Here is a 23,137-nt window from a genome sequence, read left to right as displayed (position 1 = left end):
AGAAGGCCTCATGCAGAATGGGCATTTAAACAAAAACTTAGAGTAGTTGAAGGATGAGACAGGCTGGTACTAGAGAAAGATTATTATGGGCAGGAGGGGCAAGTATAACATACAGTGGTGGGAGCATTCCATATGTGTTCAAGAAACAGTAAAGAGGCCACTGTGGCTGAATGAGTCAGAGCAGAATAAGGATTCAGGTTATACAGAGTTTTGTAGGTCATTGTGAGGCCTTGGCTTTTAATCTGAGTAAGATTGCCTAGTTCTAGCACAGCTTATGGTACTCAATAACTATTGGTACTCAATAACTATGTGTTGAATGAATGTTGAATAGATTTTCCTGATTCAAAAATAGAATCTTGAAGAGGAGGTCACAGCTAGATGAATTATTAAGGCACTCACATGCTCAAGCTTTTCATTTTGGAAACTGAACAAAATGGAAAGAGCCATAACAGAGGAACCAGCCATGCGGACTAAGGTTAGAATCACTGATAGTTAGTGTAAGGGAACATCCACAAGATAACACTGAGGATATGATTAGAAAGAAAAGTGGAAATTGGGAATATAGACAAAGAGAGACACACCAGGAGAAAGGACTAGTATATGCAAATGCATAAAGGATAGAGAACATGTTCAAAGAACATGGGATGGTAAAATTTTGCAGGCAAAGGATAGGAAAAGGAGAAAAATAGGTGAGCATTATATACCGATTGTGGTTTGGGACAAGATCACAAAGACCTTGAATGCCAAGCTCAACAATCAATAGAGAAAGAAGAACTAGGGATGATCCTGGAGCAAATAAGTGAAAAAGAAAACAAAAAACAAGGACTCAGTAGCAACCAACTTTGATCTAGGGAGCGAGAAAGAAGCCAATCATGGGACTGTTTTGATGTGGGCTAATGTAGGTCTTTGGCCGAGGCAGCAGGGAAGCCAAGAGAAAGGTACACAGGAAATATGGAGGAAGGTCAATCCCCATGACTTAGGAACACATTGTATGGGGCAAAGGAATTCTCCTAGCCCCACATTCTCTGCAGGTTTTCCTTACAATTGTTTATGTTCAAATGCTAATCAGCATGACTCGTTCATTTCCTCTGTCTTATTTCCTTAGGGAGTTGATTTAGAATATTTTGAAAACTCCCACATTTTCAGAAGGGCACATCCAATGTGTGCCACAGCTGAAGAAGGTGCTTCTTAAAGCAAATCTAAAGTAAGGATTATTCAAAAGTAACTGGGGTAGGAACACTTTTCAGTAAGGCCTGGAGTTAAGCAGCTGTAGCATGGTGGTTAGAAGCAACAAATATGGAAACGTACAACCTAGGTTCAAATCTCAATTCTTAAACTCACTAGTTATGAGATTTGGGGCAAGTTTATTCACCTTTCTGTGCCCCAATTAGCTGATGAGTAAGAATGACCCCTAAAAGTTTGTGTGCACACAGGTAGGTCCACATACATTGATCATGACCAGACCAGTCACAATTTGGGTAGTCCATATACACAAACATGCATGGTTATTATTGACACTGAGGAAACAGCATGTGGGTAGGAAACAATCATATTCATGATGGTTTGGAGGGCACTGGTATGAGTATCTGCAACTGAAGTGAAGTAGGCTCCATGCTTGACTTACTTTGCTAGGCAAGAGTACTAGCTCCAGGAATACATTCACTGGCAAGTGACACAGCTGGGAAACTCCGGGCTCAACCTTCCCACTTTACAGAGAAAACAGAAGTTCAAGGCGATTAAATGATTTGCCCACAACCCCAGAACTAACTAATGGGGAACCTCACACTGTTACCAGGTGTATCTGACTAAGACATGAGGACCCTTTCTATCCATATCCCCCCCATATTTTATCCCAAACAAAGTCACACCTGAGCCTATTCTCCATCGTTCTCATTCACTAAAAGCCATGGTGTAATTAAAAAATCCACTTCATTCTCTGCATAGTAATTTCTCCCAAAACAGCCTGTGGATTTTCATCCTTGATTTCAATGTGAACTTTATGTCCCATCAGTTACAAAATCAAGACTAGGGTGGTGCCCCAGCTGCCCCTTAAGTTCCAGCCGAATGTGATTCACCAATAATAACATCCTTCCTCTCAGCCAAATGCCACCTCTTGCTTTCCACCTGAGGCCTGATTTTCCTGGGTCGGGTTTCCTGGTTAGACGAACTTGTGTGCAATGTGTGGGATGGAAGCGGGAGGGGAAGGGTTAAAATAGCCAAACCACAAAAGGTTACATCTAAGCTTAGTCTCTTGGAGTTACAACCTCCTCCTTCTTGCTTTTATATTGAAAAACAAGCTATGTCCAGAAAAATCCCCAGAGAGTGGGTTGCCGGGTTGTGGGAGTAATTACGTTTCCAGAATTAACATGAAGCAGAAAACACCTTCTTGGGGGCATGGAGTATGATATATTCCTCTTAAATTAGAAGCAAAGCATCCCAAATTTGGCAAGTGATAACCTTCTTCAACCTACTCTTGTCAGCCCATATTGAAAGTTTTGTACTTTATTTCAAGCATTGCATTTATTTTTCAAAACAAAAATATATTTATTGATTGCTTTCTAATATAGGAGGTAATTTATACTGAAATAGTCAAGGAGTATCAGAACATGTGACGTGGAAACTAAAACTCCATCACCCATAATTCTACCCCAGAAATAACCACAATTAATGGATTCAATTTACAGACTTTTTCTGAGTGTATATTTGACTGCATTTTTTTCCTTTGGAAAATAGGCTTATATTAACACTGGTATACATAATGTCTTGTAACCTATTTTTGGCTTTAAAGTAGGTTGTACTTTTTATTCTGTGTGAATGTTTATGAATTTATTTTTTTCATTGATTTATTAGTTTTTAAATTTACTTACAATTCATTTTTCAACAGTATTTATTGAGCTCATACTATGTATTAGAGATGATAGTAGGTTTGCTGATTGAGTGGAGTTGTTTGGTAATAAAATATACATATTGGGCCGGGCATGGTGTCCCAAGCCTATAATCCCAGCGCTTTGGGAGACCAAGGTTGAAGGGTGCAGGAACCGACCAGAGGGGCAGCTCCCAAAATGGCCCGACACACCAGATAACAAAGGCCCTCGGTCCCAGCTTCTGCAAGCACAATTCCCCGCGGGAGGGAATTTCAAACCTTCAGGCTAGCAAATTTCAAACTTGCAAGCCTCCAATCAGTAGCCAGCTTTGTTATGCATCCAATAGGACCATAACACGGCATTGGCCCCACCCTACTCCCCTGCAACTCCTCCAATAGGAGCATAGCACGGCCCCTTCAGGCCCCTGTCGGGCTGATAAATACAGCCCTCCCCCTGCAACTCTCTCTGTGGGTCTCTTTCTCTCTCTCTCTGTCGCTCTCTCCCTCTCTGCAGCTGTCTCCCCACCTCTCTCCCATTTCCTCTCTCATGGTCTCTCCCTGTCTCTCTGTCGCTCTCTCCCTCTCTGCAGCTCTCTCCCTGCCTCTCTCCCACTTCTTCTCTCTCTCTTACTCTCTCTCTTTTTCTGTTTTCCCATTACAGATCCCCTCTGTAACAGCCCCTTTTAATAAATCTCTTGGTCCTGGCCGGGTGTGGAGTCATTACTGGCGCCGAACTTCTTTCAAAGGTGAGAAAATTACCTGAGCCCGCAGGTTCGAGACCAGCCCGGGCAACTTGGTGAGACCTCATCTCTACATTAAATAAAAAAAAAAAATTAGCTGGTCATGGTGGGACATGCTACTTGGACTACATGGTAGTTCCAGCTAGTTGGAAGGCTGAGGCAGAAGGATTGCCTGAGCCCAGCAAGTCGAGGCTGAGATGGCCATGAGCATTCCACTGCACTTCAGCCTGGGTCACAGAGTGAGACTCCAACTCAAAAAAAAAGCACTTCAGCCTGGGTTACAGAGTGAGACTCCAACTCAAAAAAAAAAAATATATATATATATATATATATATACACACACACACACACATCATACAATTTTTTATTGTAACAATTTTAAGTGCACACTTTAGGAATAGTAAGTACATTTACATTCTTATACAACCATCACCATCATTCATCTTCAGTACTTTTTCATCTTCCCCTGTTTAAACTCTGTACCCATTAAATAATAATTCCTCCTTCTCTCTCTCCCTAGTTTCTATGAATTACCATTGTGCTTTCTGTCTCCATGAATTTTACTACTCTATGTACTCCAGTTAAGAGAAATAATACAATATCAACATTTGTCCTTTTGTGTGTGACTTATTTAATTAGCATAATGTCTTCAAGATTCATTTATGTTATAGTATGTGTCAAAATTTCTTCCCTTTTTTATTATACTGAAATTTTAATTTTGTCATCCTGAAAAAATAGCTAAAAATAATTTTAAAAGTGATAAGTAATATATGGAAGTTGATTAAGAGTAGCATTTTTTAAATTATAAAGTTGTGGGGTACATTTCAGGGTTAGATATATAAACATTGATCAGGCAGGTAACCTTATTGATGAGGTATGCCCCTCCCTCCCCTAGCAGTTTTCCTCAACTGCCAATTCCACCCCCGCAACAGTTTCCCAATACTGCCAATTCCTTTCTTATAGTATTATAATAATTGTTCAAGGTCTGCTTATGAGTGAAAACATATGATATTATGTTCTTTGTTTCTGTGATAGATCACTGAGCATGATCGACTCTAAATCCATCCAAGTTGTTGAGAAGTCCATATGCTTGTCCTTCTTTATGGCTGTATAATATTCCATTGTATATATGTACTGAAGATGTACTGGAAAAGGAATGCTTCTACACTGCTGGTGGGAATGCAAACTAGTGCAACCTCTTTGGAAGACAGTGTGGTGATTTCTGAAAGAACTAGAAATTGACCTTCCATATGACCCAGCAATTCCCTTATTGGGAATATACCTGAAGGAACTCAAATCATTCTACAAAAAAGATACCTGCACACGTATGTTTGTTGCAGCTCTATTCACAATAGTAAAAACATGGAACCAACCATGTTGCCCATCAAAGTTGAACTGGATTTAAAAAAAAAGTAGCATTTTATTACTGCAGATTTTCTACTAGAATCCTTAAAACTCAGATATATTTTTATGTATATCTTATTCAGATTTTTAAAATGAAGTAACTTATTCTACTTTTAAAAATAAATTGTATAAAATTAGAATTGTTAGGCATTTTATATTAGATCAATTTCCAGTCAGTTGACCTTGCAGGATTAATAAAACAAAACAGCAATACATATTGATGCAATTTTTATTATAATAATGCTTTATTTTTCTATTTTTGAATTTCTGAAAATTTAAACACCATATATATTGGTATTTTTTTCACTTTTTTCATTTTTTTCTTTTTGTAAATTTAGAAATATTTTCTGAACACAAATAAGTTGATCACTGAATTTATAACAATACTTTTCACAACCAAAATTCATAATGAAAAATGTCATAGTTATAATTATTACGCAGATATGATTGCTGGGGTATGCCCAATTATAAAAACTTGTTCCCTTTTTTAGGATGAATAATATTCCATTATTTTTATAGACCACATCTTGCTTAGTTATTTATACATTGGTGGACATTTAGGTTGCTTTCAATTTTTGGTTATTATGAGTAATGCTGCTATGAAAATGAATGTCCAGATATCTGTTTCAATCTTTACTTTCAACTCTTTGGGAATATATACTCCAAAGAAAAATTGCTAGGTCATGAGATAATTCTATCTTTAATTTTTTTTTTTTTTTAGGAATTTCCCTAATGTTTTTTACTGCAGCTGTACCATTTTTCATTCTCACCAACGATGCACAAAGGTTTCAGTATCTCTATTTACTTGCCAAAACTTGTTGTTGATTTTTAAAAAATAGTAGTTATTCTTTTTTTTTTTTTAACTGGGCAAAAATATTTTATTTCCATAGCAGCAAAAATATAAGATATTAAGTAATAAACTTACCAAGATATATACTATTATACACATGAAGGAAATATACAGTTTGTTGAAAAATATACACATCCAAGAAGGATCTTTTATAAATGAAAACATGTTACTGATTGGGTGATATTGTCAGGGACTTCCCATGGTTTTCAAGATAAAGACTTAAGTTTATAACACATCCTTTTTGTTCCTATTGACCCCGAAACTTGCTTTTGCTCACTCCCTGGGTTCCAGGAGGACACAGGATATTTGAATACAGCATCACATGCCATCCAATTCTGCTCTTTTTCAGATGTATTTCTCTAGAATTTTCATCTTATATAAGATAGTTTCAAGCCCGCTTGACCACCCCACCACTCTTCTCTGTATACATTCCATTAACCAATCAAAGTGTCTCTTTAAAGTCAGGGTCTAAAATTAAATGCAATACCCTAAGTGTAGTCCAACCAGAGCAAAGTTCTTTCCCCTCCTTTAACTTAATAATTTATCTATTTATTATCAAAGAAATACATAGGGACCTAAATTTAATTCCTGACTCTACCATTTATTAGCAAAACATGCAACTTCTTTGAGCCCCAATAGTAGTTATCCTAATGGGTATGAAGTGGTATTTAATTTTGATTTTGAGCATCTTTCCATGTACTTATTGACCATTTTGTAGCTTCTTTTTTGAAAAGCATCTATTCAAATCTTTTGCCCATTTTAAAATAAGGTTTCTTTTTTGTTTCTGTTGATTAGTTAGAAGAGTTCTTATATATTCTGGATAGTAACCCCTTATCAGATATATTATTTGCAAGTATTTTCTCTCATTTTGTGTTTTTTTTTAAAGTTGTTGGTATTGGTCTTTAAAGCACAAAGTTTTTACTTCTGTTGAACTCCAATTTATTTGTTGTTTTTTTTTCTGATTTACTTTTAAATAAAATGCAAGGTTTGTGCCTGTGTGGAATTTACAATCTATTGGAAGAGACATAATGTAAATAGTTAATTACACAAATATCTATTTACTTTTGTGGTAATTGAACCATGAGAGCTATGAGTGCATTGACCAAGCTTATCTTGCCTGTTTAGTGAGAGGAGTCCTCTTGAGGACCTGAAGGTGAGTTAAATAAGACTTAGGTAGGCAAGGACGAAAGGTGTGTTGGAGAGAGTCTTCTGAAATAAATACATGAAGGTGTGAGGAAGGTGAAGGGAATAGTGAAGGCTGCCAGATTTGGATAGAGCAGAGTGAAAAAGACCTGGAATATATCAGATGGTGTGGAAGGCCATGTGTTTATAATTATGGCCAATCTGTTGTTACAAGTTACCAAAAAATTCTAATTTTCATTTCAATAAGAAAGCATGCAAGAGAAAGGGATAAGGGTGTGGGGTGCATGCCAAGGGATTTGTTTGCTCATATTAATAAAGAAAAATAGGAGTAACACTAGTTTTGGAGATAGATCCAGGAATTCAAATCTTGCCACCCTAGACTGTCCTTAATGTCATGTTTCTTTTTTTCTTTATTTTAGCCACATTATCTCATCCTGCAGATATATATATATAAATTTAGAGTTGGAGTCCCACTCTGTAGAGTTGGAGTCTCCTTCCTGGCCACCGCAGCCTCAACCTGCTGGGCTTCAGCGATCCTTCTGCTTCAGCCTTCCAAGTAGCCGGAACTACAGGAGCGCGTTACCACACGGCTAATTTTTGATGTATTGTAGAGACGAGGTCTCTCCAATTTGCCCAGGCGGGTCTCAAACCCATGGGCTCAGGCAATTCACTTGCCTTGGTCTCCCAAAGTGCTGGGATTACAGGCTGAGCCACCAAACCCGGCCTCAGATAACTTTTTTCTAGCTGTTAGGAGTTGAGAGATTTTGGCCACAGATGGCTCCAAATATCTTGCTAGTTACAGACTCCAAGGGAAAGTGAGACCTTTTTTCTTCTCTATTGAGTACATATAAACCTTTGTGTTTTGTCTCTGGCCTACATTCGATTTTCGATCTTCTGCATCCGCTTCAGCAGAAGAGCATCACGTTGAACCCTATTATGCATGCAGATTATCAGGCCTCCTCCGCCCCCCGTATGCCTACTAAATCAGAAACACTGAGGTGAGGTCCATCAATCTCTATTTTTAGCAACCCTCCAAATGATTCTGATGCACACTAATGTTTGAAAAACACTATTTTAGACCAGTCATTGTGTCTAAGGAGATGGGATACAATGAATGAACTGTTCTTGGTTAGGCACATTCCTGCAGCCTGGAGAGCAAAATCCTATAACCAATAGACACCGTGATCTCCTGAAGTACTCGGTAAAGAGCTGTTCTCCAAAGTCAAAGGGGGGAAATTTAGATTGGTATTATCAGAGGTAAAGAAAAAATACCAGATTGAAAAATATCAAATGTCCACAGCATCATGGCATGTATTTTGGATTCCATGCTGAATACAAGGGGTACTTGCTGAAGAGTTTTCAGTAGAAGAGAGACCAAAACAAATTTGCATATAAATTATAAGCAGGGCTGCTCTGTGACATTCTGATTGGAGAGTCAAAAGTGGAAGCAGAGAAAGCAGTTAGGAGGTCATCACAATTGTAAATAAGTGACGGTGGACAAGTATAGAGATTGAGACATATTTAGAAAATAGACTCAAGAGCATTCTGTGACAAATTGAACATGGGGACCAAAGGCGGTGAGGTGGGGATCTGTTCTGGTTCCATCACAAGGCCTTGCTTATGTTGTTCTGTTTGTCTAAAAACTTTATCTCCTCTCTTTACCTGGCAAAATGTTATTCCCTCATTAGGTCTCAGCTTGAATGTCTCCTCTCCAGGGAAACCTGATCCTCTATCTTCTCCCCTAATGCTATTTAATTTCCCTTCACATCACTTATCAAAGTTTATAACAGTATATTCATTCACTTATAAAGTACTTTCTTTAATATTTTAGCTCCTCTACAATGCTGTATAATACTCAAAGCAGAAGCAGCTTTCTCCCAAGAGACGGGCAATCTTAGGCATTAGTATACACTTCTGGAGCCAGACTGCTTGAATTCAAATCTTGATTCTTCTTCTGGCCAACCGTGTGATCCAATGGAAATTACTCAACTTTGTGTTTCCCTCTTGTCACCTGTCAAATGGGTATACTACTAGTTCTACTTCACAAAAGGTTGTGAGGATTAAATTAGGCAATATATGCAGAGCTCTTAGGAAAACATCACGTTTATAGTAAGCACTAGCATAGTGATAGCAACTTTAATTGTTCTCTTCTTTGTCCTTGCTACCTCTGCCAGGGCCTAGCATCTAATAGTCACAAAATAAATATCTGAAAATGAACGAAAAATACATGGCAACTTTTTTTTATTACAGTCATTCAAAAGCAATGAAGGTACTCTTTCGAGTGTGAGTAAACTGTGTGGATATGGGCATCATAAGCAGAACAGAGAGAGTGCTGGATGATGATCGTGTTGGAAAGAGCTGGCAAGCTTGTGAAGGCAGCACTGGACATTTTGAATGGTAACTGCCTATGATATAATCAAAGAAAGATATTGAGGAACAGCTGGAAATGTGAGTTTGAAGCTCAGAAGAGAGGTCTGACGGGTTTTATTAGTCTTCTAGAGCTGCCATAATAAAGGTCCACAAACAAGGTGGTTTAAAATGACACAGTTATTTTATCACAGTTCTGGAGGCCAGATGTCTGAAATTAAGGTATTGTCAAAGGCTCTAGAGAATAGGTCCCTCCTTGCCAATTCCAGCTTCTGGTGGTCCCAAGTCATCCTTGGCTGGTGGCAGCATCACTCCAATCTCTGCCTCTGCCTTCACATGATCTTTTCTCGGAGTCCAAATCTTTTTTCTTATATATCAGTTATGTTGGGTAAAGAGTCCAACCTATGCCAGTGTGAGCTCATCTGAACTAATTACATTTGCAACAATTAGTTTCCAAATTAGTTCCCTTCCTGAAGTATAGGGCTTCAACATATACTTTTGGAGATCACATTTCAACCCATAAAATAAGTGATATAAATTTGAGAATTACTGACATTTAGATACTAGTTAGGACCATGACAATAGAGAAGTGTAGTCTTGTGGTTAAGATCTCAGGTTCTGGAGTCACATAGACCAGAGAGGACTTGACAAATGTGCCTAAGTTTTCAAAGACTTAGTTTCTTCACCTGTGAAAGGGGATGATAAAAGTATACCCCTCTAGGTTTCTTGTAAATATTAACTGAGGGAATGATTGTAAAGTTCTTAGTGTAGCACCTTTTATAAGGTAAGTGTTCAGTAAATGGTATCTAATATTAATGGTAGCTAAATGTTAACTAAGGTTTTCTATGAATAGAATCTAACATGGGAAAGTAAGAAATAAGGAATACATTCTTAACCAATAAAGAGTACCCATTTCAGTTAAAAATGACACAAGACAGCAACTAGTTGATGAAAATACTAGAAATTAATTTCTTGTGCTTTGGTTTTGTACATATTTCAAGAATTCAGCCCTGTGCCTGGTCTAGGGCAATGACTCAATATTGGGTTAGCTGACTAAATTAAATAAATATTGAGGACATATTTAGCCAGTAGAAGAGGAATATTATGAATAGAAAAGTACAAAAAGAAGACTGAAAATTACCTACTAATCTCTGAAATACTCTCCTGCAGAAAAGAAACTGTATCTATTTCATGAATGTAGAACTAGAACTAGAGGACAGAAATCATAGAGATAACCATTTTTACTCAATACTAGAAGACATTTGCTGAGTCCTCATTACTTGATGCATGCAAGCAGAAATGGATAACACTAGCCAAATCCTTTATACAAGATGTATTTTTTACTGGGGAGATGGTTGGATTAGAGGTCTGATGAATTTCTTCCTACCTGTAATTCCAAATTGATGTTAAAGAGACCATAAACGAGAAGCATTTATTAGGTAAGAGAAATATAATAGAAACTCTTTAAGAATAGACATTAAGCAGTATGAAAAACCCTTCCTCTCTAATTTAGTTTTTAATTCAACCCTATTTCCAAAGGCCAAAGTTACCATCTACTAATTTCATATTATACTTATTCTCCTTTATGTTAGATTTTAATGGAAGAGGACTAACATTCTCTGAGAAGCATCATGAATGAAAACAATGATCCTTAATTAAGTAAAAGCTAATGGTCATGTTAATGTCTTTTAAAAGAAGGAGTGCCAAGTCAGGCTAGTAAAATAGATATTACTTCCCATCATTTTTGGATAAAACATAAGATGAACACTGTATCCACTCTCAAGGGGAAGTTCACAATTTTCCTAACTGTGAAGAACAATCTGGGAGAGGCATTGAACAAACTGATAAGAGAGTAGGGAGTCCCATATTTTGAAGCCCCTTCAGAAGTGAATTCTAGGATAGGCCACTCAGCTCCATATTTGGAAACAAAAGACTTACTCTTTCAGCTGCCTGGAGTGCTGCTAGTAGATAGCTCTATGCTGTCAGAACTCTTCAGGAATTGCCTGGGAGGGCAGGGCCACCAAGCCCTAAAGGTGCCCTCCTCATGGGGCAGCCATCATCCAATGACTGATCAATGAGGGCATCAAAAGATCTGACACCCTCCCTTAACCCAAGGTTATCTCAGAAGGGCCATTTCAACTTCAAAGCACTCCATGGAATTGGTTGGAGTTTTGTTGAATTTTTGTGAACCAACTTCTCTGTCTCCAATATATATATTTTTTAATTATTGTATTTATTTGAAAAGTTTTCCAAAGAAGATTTTTTCCCTTGTAATTTTATTTTATTATTTTAAAAAGCTTTATTGAGGCATATTAAAAACACAATAAACTGTACTTTTACAGTTTGGTGCAGTTTGGTGTATTTAGATGTATGCATATACCTGTGAAACCATCATCACAATCAAGGTAATAGATGTAACAATCACTTTTGAAAAGTTTCTTTCAATGTAATTTAAGAGGATCTGTTTTATACCCCATGTAGATAGAATAGGAAATCAAACAGAAAAAAATTACCTTTTTATATGAGAATGTGAAAAAAATTTCTAGATGTCCCAATTAAAACATGCCTGCATTAATCTAATTTAGGAATATGTTCAACAGCCATTATCATTTCAGAACATTCACTTAGTTTTTGACATAGATCCACATTAATTTAGTAAAACTGCACTTTCCTTTCTCTTTTAATTTTCCCCCAATACAGTACAATTTTATTAACTATTGTTCTCATGCTAAACATTAGATCTCTAGAGATGTTCATCCTACATATCTACTACTTTGTAATCTCTAACCTGTATCTCATTTCCTCCCTACCCCCTGCTTCTGGTAACCACTGTTTTATTCTCTATCTCTGTATAGTTCCTTCTTTTTATTTAGATTCTACATATAAATGAGATTATACAATATTTTTCTGTGTATTTTCTGGCTTATTTCACTTAGCATAATATTCTCCAGGTTCATCCATGATGTTGCAAATAGCAGGAACTATTTAAAGCTGAATGGTATATATACATAATAAAACAATTTCTTTTTTCATTCATCCATCAAAGCACACTTAGGTTGTTTCCATATCTTGGCTCTTTGTGAATGATGCTACAATAAATATGGGAGTGCAGATGTCTTTACAAGGTGGTGATTTCATTTCCTTTGGGTATAAGGCCTGAAGAGGAATTGTTGGGTCATATTTTAGTTCAAATTTTAATTTATTTAGGAGCCTCCACACTGTGTGGAGTGTCAGTAATGGCTGTGTCAATCTACCTTTCACCAACAGTGTGTACAATTGTTCCCTTTCTTCCACACCAATGTTTTTGCTAACATTTGTTATTTATTTTCTGATAATAGTCATCCTAAGGGATGTGAGGTGATATCTCACAGTGAGTTTGATTTGCATTTCTCCTCATGATTTTTGATGTTGAACACATTTTCCTATGCCCATTGGCCTATTTATTTATTTGAGAAATGTCTATTCAGGTCCTTTGCCCAATTTTTAATCATGTTACTTGTTTTTCAAATGTTGAATAGTATGAGTCATTTATAAAATTTTAATTTTAATCCCGTATCAGAGCTATGATTTACATTTTCCCCTTAATCCATAGGTTGCTGTTTCATGTTGTTGATTGTTTCCTTTGCTATGCAAAAGCTTTTCAGTTTGATGTAGCCCCATTTGTTTACTATTGCTTTTATTGCTGGAGATATTGGTGTGATATATTAAAAAAAATCACTGCTAAGGAGATTTTCCCATATGTTTTCTTAATATAATTTTATGTTTCATGTCTTATTTTTAGGTCTTTTATACATTTTGAGTTTTTTTGTGTGTATTGTGTGAAATAGAGGTCCAGTTTTACTCTTCCACATGGAAATAAGGTTTTCATAGTGCCATTTATTAAAGAGCCCATCCTTTTCCAATTGTGTCCTCTTGTTAAAATTTTGTTTACTTTATTTGCTTGAATTTATTTCTGGGCTTTGTAGTCTATTCCACTGGTCAATGTACTTTTTATAATGGAAGTGTCATACTGTCTCAATTACAATAGTTTTGAAAATAATTTTAAATCAGAAAGTATGAAGCATCAACTTTGTTTTTCATTCTCAGAATTACTTTGGCTATTGAGGTCTTTTCTTATTCTTAACAAATTTTAGAAATGTTTTTCTATTTCTGTGAATGAATAACTGGAATTTTGATAATGATTGCATTGAATCTGTGTACAGTTTTGAGTAGTATGGACATTTTAACAATTTTGATTCCTCTGATCCATGAATACTGGATACCTTTTCACTTATTTGTGTCTTCTTCAATTTCTTTCACCAATGTCTTATAGTTTTAAATATACATATCTTTTATCTTCTTGATTAAATTTATTACTAAGTATTTTTTTTTTTTTTTTTTTTTTTGAGTTGGAGTCTCACTCTGTCGCCCAGACTGGAGTGCAGTGGCCGGGACTCGACCTGCTGGGCTCCGGCGATCCTTTCGCCTCAGCCTTCCAAGTAGCCGGAATTACAGGCATGTGCTACCACGCCCAGTTGATTTTTTGATTTATTGTAGAGATGAGGTCTCGCTGCCCAGGTGGGTCTTGAACCCACGGGCTCAGGCAATCCACTCACCTCAGCCTCCCAAAGGCACGGGATTACAGGCTGAGCCACCGAGCCCGGCTGTACTAAGTATTTTTATGCTATCATTAATGGGATTATTTTCTTGATTTCTTTTTCAGCTAGGTTACTATTTGTGTATAAAAGTGTTACTGATTTTTGTATGCTTATTTTATATCCTGCAACTTTACTGGATTCATTTATTAGTTCTAACATTGTGTGTGTGTGTGTGTGTGTCTTTGTGTGTGTGTACTATTTGGGGTTTTCTGCATAAGATTATGCCATCTGCAAACAGAAATAATTTTATTTTTTCATTCTAATATGGATAGCTTTCTTTTTTTTCTTGCCTGATTGTTGTTACTAGCACTTTCAGTACTATGTTGAATAAAAAGGGCAAGAGTAGGCATCTTTGCCTTGTACAGGATTTTAGTGAATATATTTTCAGTTTTCCCATTGATCATCATGTCAATTGTTGCTTTTTAAAAATAAATGATTTTTATCATGTTGAGAAACTTTCCTTCTGTACCAAACTGTTGACATTTCTTGTCAAGAGAAGATGCTTAAATTTATCAAATATTCATTCTGTGTTCATTGAGATAATTATGTAATTTTTAGCTTCCATTATCTTAATGTGATATATTAAATTTTTTAATTTGCGTAAGCCAAACCAGACTTGCATGCAAAAGATAAATCCCATTTGATCACGCTGTATAATATTTTTGACATGTTATTGAATTTGGTTTTATTTCCGTTGTTGAATATTTTATTGAGGATTTTTGCATCCATGATCATTAGAGAAATTGATCTGGAGCTTTTTTTTATTGTGATGTATTTTTCTGGCTAGGTATAAAGATGATGCTGTTTTCATAAAATGTGTTTGGAAGTATTCCCTCTAGCTCTATTTGGGGGAAGAGTTGATATTCTTCTTTGAATGTTTGCTAGAATATTGCCATGAAATCATCTGGTTCTCGACTTTTCTTTGTTGAGAGATGTTTTATTACTTCTTTAATCTCTTTGTTATTATTCTATTCAGGATTTCTATTTCTTCCTGATTCAATCTTGGTAGATTGTATTTTTATAGAAATTTATCCATTTCCTCTAGGTTATTTAATATGTTGTCATATAGTGGTTTATAATAGTCCTTTAGATCCTTTTTATTTCTGAGGCATCTGTTGCAATGTCTCCACTCTCATTGTTGATTTTATTTATTTGAGGCTTTTCTCACTTATTCTTAGTCCTAGCTACGGGTTGTTGATTTTACTTATTTTTTCCCCCAAAAACATCAACTCTTAGTTTTATTGATGCTTTTCTATTTTCTATTTGATTTCTATCTGTTCTGATTTTTATAGTTTCCTTTCTTCTGTTAACTTTGGGGTTAGTTTTCTCTTCTTTTTCTAGTTCTCTGAGGTGTAAAGTAAGTTCATTTTTGGAATCTTTCTTTTCTTTTTCTATAGGCAGTTATTGCTACACACTTCCCTCTTGGAACCGCTCTTGCTAAATCTCACATATTTTCTTATGTTGTATTTTTATTCTTTTGTTGTTCTCAAGATATTTTAAAATTTTTCAAATGATTTCTTCTTTGATCTATTTGTTAGTCCTCTGTCCAAGCTTGCCTTTCTTTCTGCAGATGTTGGTTCTAAAAATACAATCTAGTAAACCTTCTGCACTCTGATTTCCATCTCAAAGTCTACTTCTTGGCAAACCAACCTGTGCCTCCCTCTTGACACCTTGCCTCCTTTCAGTTATTGTCTGATTTTTCTGCATGTCTTTACAGCAAAATTTAGAGGATTATTTATACTTACTATTTTTACTTCTTCACCTTCCATTCTCTCTTGATCTCATCCAATTAGATTTTGTCGCTACCACACATGGAAACTATTCTTGTCAATGTTATCACAAATACGTCTTGCCAGATGATCTGCATCTTAGATCACTTCTCTGCAAAAAGTGTCATAGCTGAACACTACTCTTCTTAAGACTTTGCTTGGGTCATAGGATATTGCCTTCACCTCTTTGTTTCTTTCTCTCACTATCTATTTTTTTCTCTGTCTTTTACTGGATTATATTTATCTTTCCAATCTTTAAATGTTGGAGAACACCAGAACTCAATCATTGATTTTCTTTTCTTGTTTATCTGTAGTTATTCCCTAAGCGAAATGTCAGCAAACTTTTTCTGCAAAGGGCCAAATGGTAAATATTGTAGACTTTAGGGCAATATGGTCTCTATTGCAATTACTTAACTACTTTGCCAGTGTAGTGCAAAATTTGCCACAAGCACATATAAACAAACATGCATGACTATGTTCCAATAAAACTTTACTTACAAAAACAATCAATGGCCAGATGTGGCCCAAGGGCTTTATTTTGTAGATCCTTGCTCTAAGCAGTTTTCTCTGGTCCCAGAGCTTTAACTCTCATGACCGAACTTCCCTAAATTCCAGACTGAAGTATTTAAGTTGTTACTTAATACTCTCAAAAGTAATATATGTTCAAAAGAACCTGTTGACTTTTATTTATGTATTTCCCCCAACTTATTCCTTTTCTGGTCTTCCTTACAGCAGCAAATAACATCGCTATTTACACAATGCCTCACTATCTTCTTTCTCCATTTCCAATTAAGTTCAAGACATGAACTTCTCTCATCTGGATTATTTCAGTAGTATTCAATAGGCATTTCTGCTTTCTTTCTAATCCCCCTAGAGTCATAGAATGGCAAAATAATACTTTAAAAAATGGAAATTAGATCTTGACATTTTGCTGCTCAATAATGTCCAGTGACTTTCCATCTAATTCTAAATAAATTTCAAGCTTACTACCAAGTCCCAGAAGGCCCTAAATAATCTGGACTTTCCCCACCTTTGTGGTTTTGTGGTCTATTATGTTTCTTTTTGCTCATTCCTTTCCAACCACACTGTTCTTTCTGATTAGGCATCGAGTTTATTCTTGCTACAGGGTCTTTGTATTTGCTAACCCCTTTACTTGGAAATATGTTTTTCCAACTTCTAACTTGCCTAATTTTCTTATGCAATTTCAGTCTTTATTTAAATATTACCTTTGTGGAGAAAGGTCTCCTGATTCCTTGTCTAACTATGTTCCTCCCATCAGTTAATCTTATCATGTTTTATCTTTTAAAAAAATAATACTTGTGACTGCCTAAAACTGCCTTGTACATTTATTTCTTTATTTGTTGATTATCTCTCTTTACCATAATATAGATATGAAAGGGCAAGGGTTATGTTCCATTTATCCCTTGTATTTATGGTGTATATAAAATTGTATAATGTAGCAGTAAAACAATAAACTTTGGTAATTTTCATTTAAATATGATATATTAAGAGTATATATTTTTCTTTGGACCTTCTGAAGTTCCATTTTCATGACTGTAAAGGAATAAGTATGGTATAAACCTAGATGTATTCAGAGAAAAAAAGAGAAGGTGTAAGTAAGCAGATAGAGCATGTAAACAAAATTTTCTGGAAGATGGGAAGCAGATGGGTAAATGAAAACCACATTATAAGTAAGAAGGAAGCTGAAACCCAAATGCTTGAAAGAACATGAGGAAGATAGGAAGAGGCAAGATGACTCATACCACAAAATGTTGGAAAGTCACAGGAATGTCACCTGGTATCTGACAACATAGAAATAAATAGAAGGTTGAAGAGAGGAAGATTTGTTGGAAGTCTACTTTAAAAGCTTATAGAAGTCCAGATACCTTTTCCTGGCCAGAATATCAGGTACTGCTTTTTCTCAAACCAGGAAGAAAGAGTGAGAAGTTCACTCCCTGGAGAGTGGAACTAAAGATATTCTAGATGTGAGTATGCAGGAAAAAACTGAGGTTGGGATGAAATATATACTGGAGACAGAAAAATTAAATGAAAAATTGCAAACAATGGTAAGATTACAAAGCTGCCTTTTCTACAACTTGACTTTCTTTAAGAGGGAAATTGTATTCATATAACCAAAGTCAGAAGAATAAATTATTTATCTCTAGTACATTTGACCAGGCTAAAAATGTACAGATATGACATTCAAAGGAACCCCTGATAATATGATCATGTCCTCATATTGGAATCGTTCAATGAAGCCAACCAATCAGAAAGTCCCATGTACACAACTGAAATTTTAATTAGTTTTTCATTACGTTAAATCTTACGAATACATCCTTTAAAATAGAAGCCAGAGAAACTAAAACAAAAATGGGAGCTCGGATAAAATAGAAATCATGCAGAGACTAGAAGAAAACCAAAAAAGAGAGAAAAATAAACAAGCATAATATCTTGATTTAAAAAAACCCACATTATCACATAAATGAAATTCTAATAAAAACAAAGAAGCAAACAAACAGAATCTTATTAAATAATATTCAGAGACTAAGAATTAACTTCCGAAAAATTAAATGTATGATAGCCAATTTAAATTTTAAATAGATGAGATAGAAGAAGCATGTGTTATTTAATTTCATGTGTGAACTTCACTGTACCACAAAATATCCAGATATTTGGTCAAACGTTATGCTGGGGGTTTCTGAGGGAGGTACTTTTGAATAAGAATAACATTTTAAACAGTAGAGTAAAGCAGATTACCTCCCCTCATTGGAGTGGGCCTCATCCAATCCAATGAAGTCCTGAGTAGAACAAAAGACTGACTCTCCCCTGAATAAGAGAAAATTCTTCAGCAGACTGCCTTTGGACTTCATTTGCATCACCAGCTCTTCCTGGGACTCTGTCACTCACCTTTCAACTCATACTGCACCATAAACTCTTCTAAGTCACAGCAGGTTGGTCCACACTGCAGATATTAAATATAGATAAGCAGATGGAAAGATAGATAGGTTGATGGATAGACAGGTAGCTAGCTAGAAATATGTACATATTCTCCTCCTATTGATTCTGTTTCTCTGGAAAACCCAGACTAATAAAATAAATTTGAAGATATAAAATAAAAAAAATATGAAATTATAAAAAATAGGAGGATGGAAATAAAATTAACCTTTGTACACTGTGATTTATTTAATTGTAGTTCCAGAAATAGAGAACAGACAAAAAAGAAGAAAAAAAATCAGAAACGTGGCAAATATCCCTAACCTGAATAATTTTCAAGTTGAAAGAGTTCACCAGGTCTACTACACAATAGATCAGAGGTGGCATATTATGGTGCATAGATCAAATCCAGCTTTTTAAAAAAAATAAAGTTTTATTGGAATATAGTCACGTCCATTTGTTCAATATTGACTGAGGCTGCTTTCACACTATAATGGTAAAGTTGAGTAATTGAGACGGAGGACTTAATGGCCTGCAAAACTTACAATATTTACTATCTAAGTCCTTACAGAACAGGTTTGCTAACTTCTGCAATGGTTCAAAAGAAACCCACACCTAGAAGCATCACTCTAAACTTTTATAACCTCAGAGATAAAAAGAAGAAACCAAAAGCTACAGGCAAAAAAGGGTAAAAAGACATATATAAAGTATTGAAAAACAGATTATTGTTATAATTTAACTTTTTTTAAAAAAAAAAGTACTGAGTATTAAATGACAATTTTGTAACACTTTACAAGTTCTGATGGAAAATGATTTGCAACCTAAATTTCTATATAAAAATTATCCATACTTTTTTTGCTGTGAAAACAGAGTTAGACATTCATGGGCTTGAAAAGTTTACCTTTTATCCATTAAAAACAGATATTGGAGTATATGCTTTCAAAAATGAGAGAATAAACTAAAAGAGAGGAAAACAAAAACCTGAGAAATCTTAGATTTCAATGCAGGACAAGAGAAGAAATCATCGGGATTGTGGAGATAAAAAAAAAATTCCAGAATAATGAATGATTAAAAAGTTAGGTATAACGACTTTACATAGGATCCAGAAGACAGAAGACACTAAAAGAGTTATATTCAAGTTAAAAAAAATAGAACTGATTGAATAACTACTGGTTTTGATCACACTGATTAAAAACTTTGTTGGAAAGAGTTATACTGAAAATAAAGGTGTGATGTTTAATTTTGTGTGTCAGTTTGACTGAATTAAGATGCTCATATAGCTGATAAAACATTTATTGATATGTTTGTAAGGATGTTTGCAAAAAGGACTAGAATTTGAATTGGTAGACTGAGCAAAGATCACTGTCACCAATGTGAATGGACATCATTCAATTCGTTGAGGTGCTTAACAGAACAAAAAAGCAAAGGAAGGGCAAATTTATTCTTTGCTTGAGCAGGGACATTGCCCTCAGACATTAGTGCTGTTAGTTCTCTAGCCTTCGGTATTGAACTGAGACATCATTGTCTCTCCTAGTTCTCAGGCCTTTTGATTTGGAAGGAAACTGCATCACTGGCTTTCCAAGGTCTTTAGCTTTCAAACTGTGGATTGTGGTATTTCTCATCTTCCATAATTGCATAAGCCAATCTCTCATAATTGATATATTTCTATATGTCTATATGTATGCTATTAGTTCTACTTCTCTCAAAAGTCCTAGCTCATACAGCAGGCTAATTTTGTGGTAGGTACTTTAAAAACTAAGCAAATTTAAAATGAGGCATTATTAGCTCTGATAAAAACAAACAAACAAACCAAAAACTATACCACAGCAAAAATGTGATCACAATATACAAACTGGTGACTCAGTGTTTCATTTGTGTTGCTACAACAAAACACCCGAGACTGGATAATGAACAGAACTTTATTTCTCACAGTTCTGGAGGCTGGAAAACCCAAAATCAAGGTACTGATAGATTTGGTTGTCTGGTGAGGGCTATATCCTCTGGAGGGGAGAAAGGCAGTATCCTCACATGGCAAGAAAGTAGAAGGGTAAGGGACTTAACATTGCTTGCCTCACTTTTAACAGTCTAATTCCACTCATGAGGGAAGAGCCATTACCATCTAGAAGCCCCATCTTCTAATCCTATCACATTGGCAACATGTGAATATTGGACGGGACATATTTAAATCATAGCACTCAGCCAAGTATAGTACTTACAAAGTCTTAATGCTATAATAGTGATGACAAGTTTTCTCCATTAGAATAAGGAAAGTTTGTGCAGTGGCAAGATCTTTAATCTGGATACACTATAGATTCATTAGAATATTTTAAGTACTTAAACCAGAAATTGCAATATAACTAAACTTGTAAGATCATGATTAGAGTGTGTGTGCGTGCCCATGAGCATGTGTGTGTATGTATAAAATGTATATCCTTATTTTCTGTAGATAAGAACTCAAAAGAGCTACAATCATAAAATAATTTTTTTTAAGTCACAGAATTTAAAGTGACTGCCATTCCAAAAATGATAATCCAGGGTAAAAATGGGTGCTGTGGCTTATTTTAAAGGTGCTTAGGTCTTTCAAAAATGCAAAATATAATGCTTTTACAATTTAAAAAATTGATAAAAGAAAAATGAAATAAATTGATCGGTCAAATGAAACAATTCTGACTTTTTCTGGAATAGGTTATAGTTGCTCAACTCATACTCCACAATCTATTTTGTTTTTTTAAAATAATTAAATGATGAGGACTTTGCTGGAAGATGATGGCCAGGGCAGTCGAACTATGCGAGTGAGTGAGAGAGTGTATGGAAAATTTTGTGTATGTGTGGGAGAGTGAGTGGGCGTGTGAGTGGCTGTCTGAGTGAGGACTAGGGAGCTAGTGGCCAGGGCTCACCTGGTGCAGCGGCTAGTGCTGTAGTTGCTTGACTTGGACCTTAGCAATTCCCAGGATGCAGAAGCTGAGTGCCACATTTTAAAAAGAAACAAAACTCTTCCTGGGAAGAAAATGCTTGGAAAGACTGACAAGTGGGGGTTCATGGGCAAGTGACCAGGGACCTGGTACAACACCTGGTGCTGCAGCTTCTCTGCTTGGTCCTTGGTTCTTTCCAGGTTGCAGAAGCCGAGCACCATTTTTTTTAAATGAACAAAAGTTTTCCTGTGACGAAGTGGTGGGGAGAGACTACCACTCCAGGTTCTGCCTCACCACTGAAGCAAGAGAGACTGCTGGCTCCAGACTTTGCCTCGACACTTCAGTGCATGGCTGGACACTGGCAGCAGGGGCTGCAGAGGGAGTCCAGAGGCAGAGTACCACGGAAAAGGACAAGAGAAGTACCACCCCACCCTCTTGAAGGCAGGGCAAGAAAGTGCTCTGACTTGCTCACCATGGAATAAAAGACCCAAACTCTGTGACTGATGGTTCAACTACTCAAGGGTTGATTGTGACCCAGAGAGAATATCCTGAAAGCACTAACTTTGGAGGGACCTGATGAGTGCTGAGTCCCAGGCGACCCACCCCCTACCCTGATACAGTCGCAGGACAAAGGGTTTAGCCAGAAAAGGACAAGGAAGGACTCCAAAGAGATCAGTGGTGAGTCTGGGACTAACCCATACCCCCTCTTCCCCAGCAGTCCGGTGAACATCAGACCCACACAGCTGGGCCACAACTGAGAGGGACAAACCCAGGCAGAGCCTGAACGTCAGTTGCAATAGGAGAACTCTATTCCAGGATAGACCTGACTGGGGCATCCACTGCCAGTACACACTTGGGGAAGAGACAATCCTACACCTACCCACCAGAGGAGATCTTCCTGACCATAGGAGAGTAGGAGGGGAGAACTGCAGCCCCACCCACCTCCATTCCCCCTCCTCCTTCTTTTCTTCAGACCTGGAGAGAGAGTGAAAGAGGTGGAAGCACTGCAGGAGAGACCAGTTTAGAGGCAAAATTACAGAGGCTGCCACAAAGAGCAGGGCACTTTTTTTGATTTTTAAATTTTTTAAATTTTTAATTTTTTTTTGCCAGTTTGTTAGTTCATCTATTTTAAATATTTTTCCTTTGTTTATGAATGTGTATGTGATGGTTTGATCTGCATCCCCCCAATTTTTTTTCTTTTAGTTTTCTGTTTCTTTTTTCTTTTGTTTGTTGTTTTCTGTTTATGTGTGTATGTGAATGATTGAGTGTTCACCTTTCAATTTTTTTGTTGTTGTTCTTGGTTTATTCTTGCCCTTTTGTTCTTCATTTTCTTTTTCTTTTTTATAGTTTAAGGTGTGTGTCAATATATGTGTGAGGATTCAATCTGAATTCCTTTCCCCCCCCCAGTCTTTTTGCTTTTCTTCTCCATTTAGTTTGTGCTAGGCATGTGAGTATGTTTTCAGTTTTATTGGTTTTCTGTTGTTGTTTGTTTTGTTTTACTTTGTGGTTATTCCAGTG

Source organism: Carlito syrichta, unplaced genomic scaffold, assembly GCF_000164805.1.
Source record: "Carlito syrichta isolate Samal-C Ts95f unplaced genomic scaffold, Tarsius_syrichta-2.0.1 Scaffold301881, whole genome shotgun sequence".
NCBI lineage: Eukaryota > Metazoa > Chordata > Mammalia > Primates > Tarsiidae > Carlito > Carlito syrichta.
Note: the sequence above shows the minus strand (reverse complement) of the source record.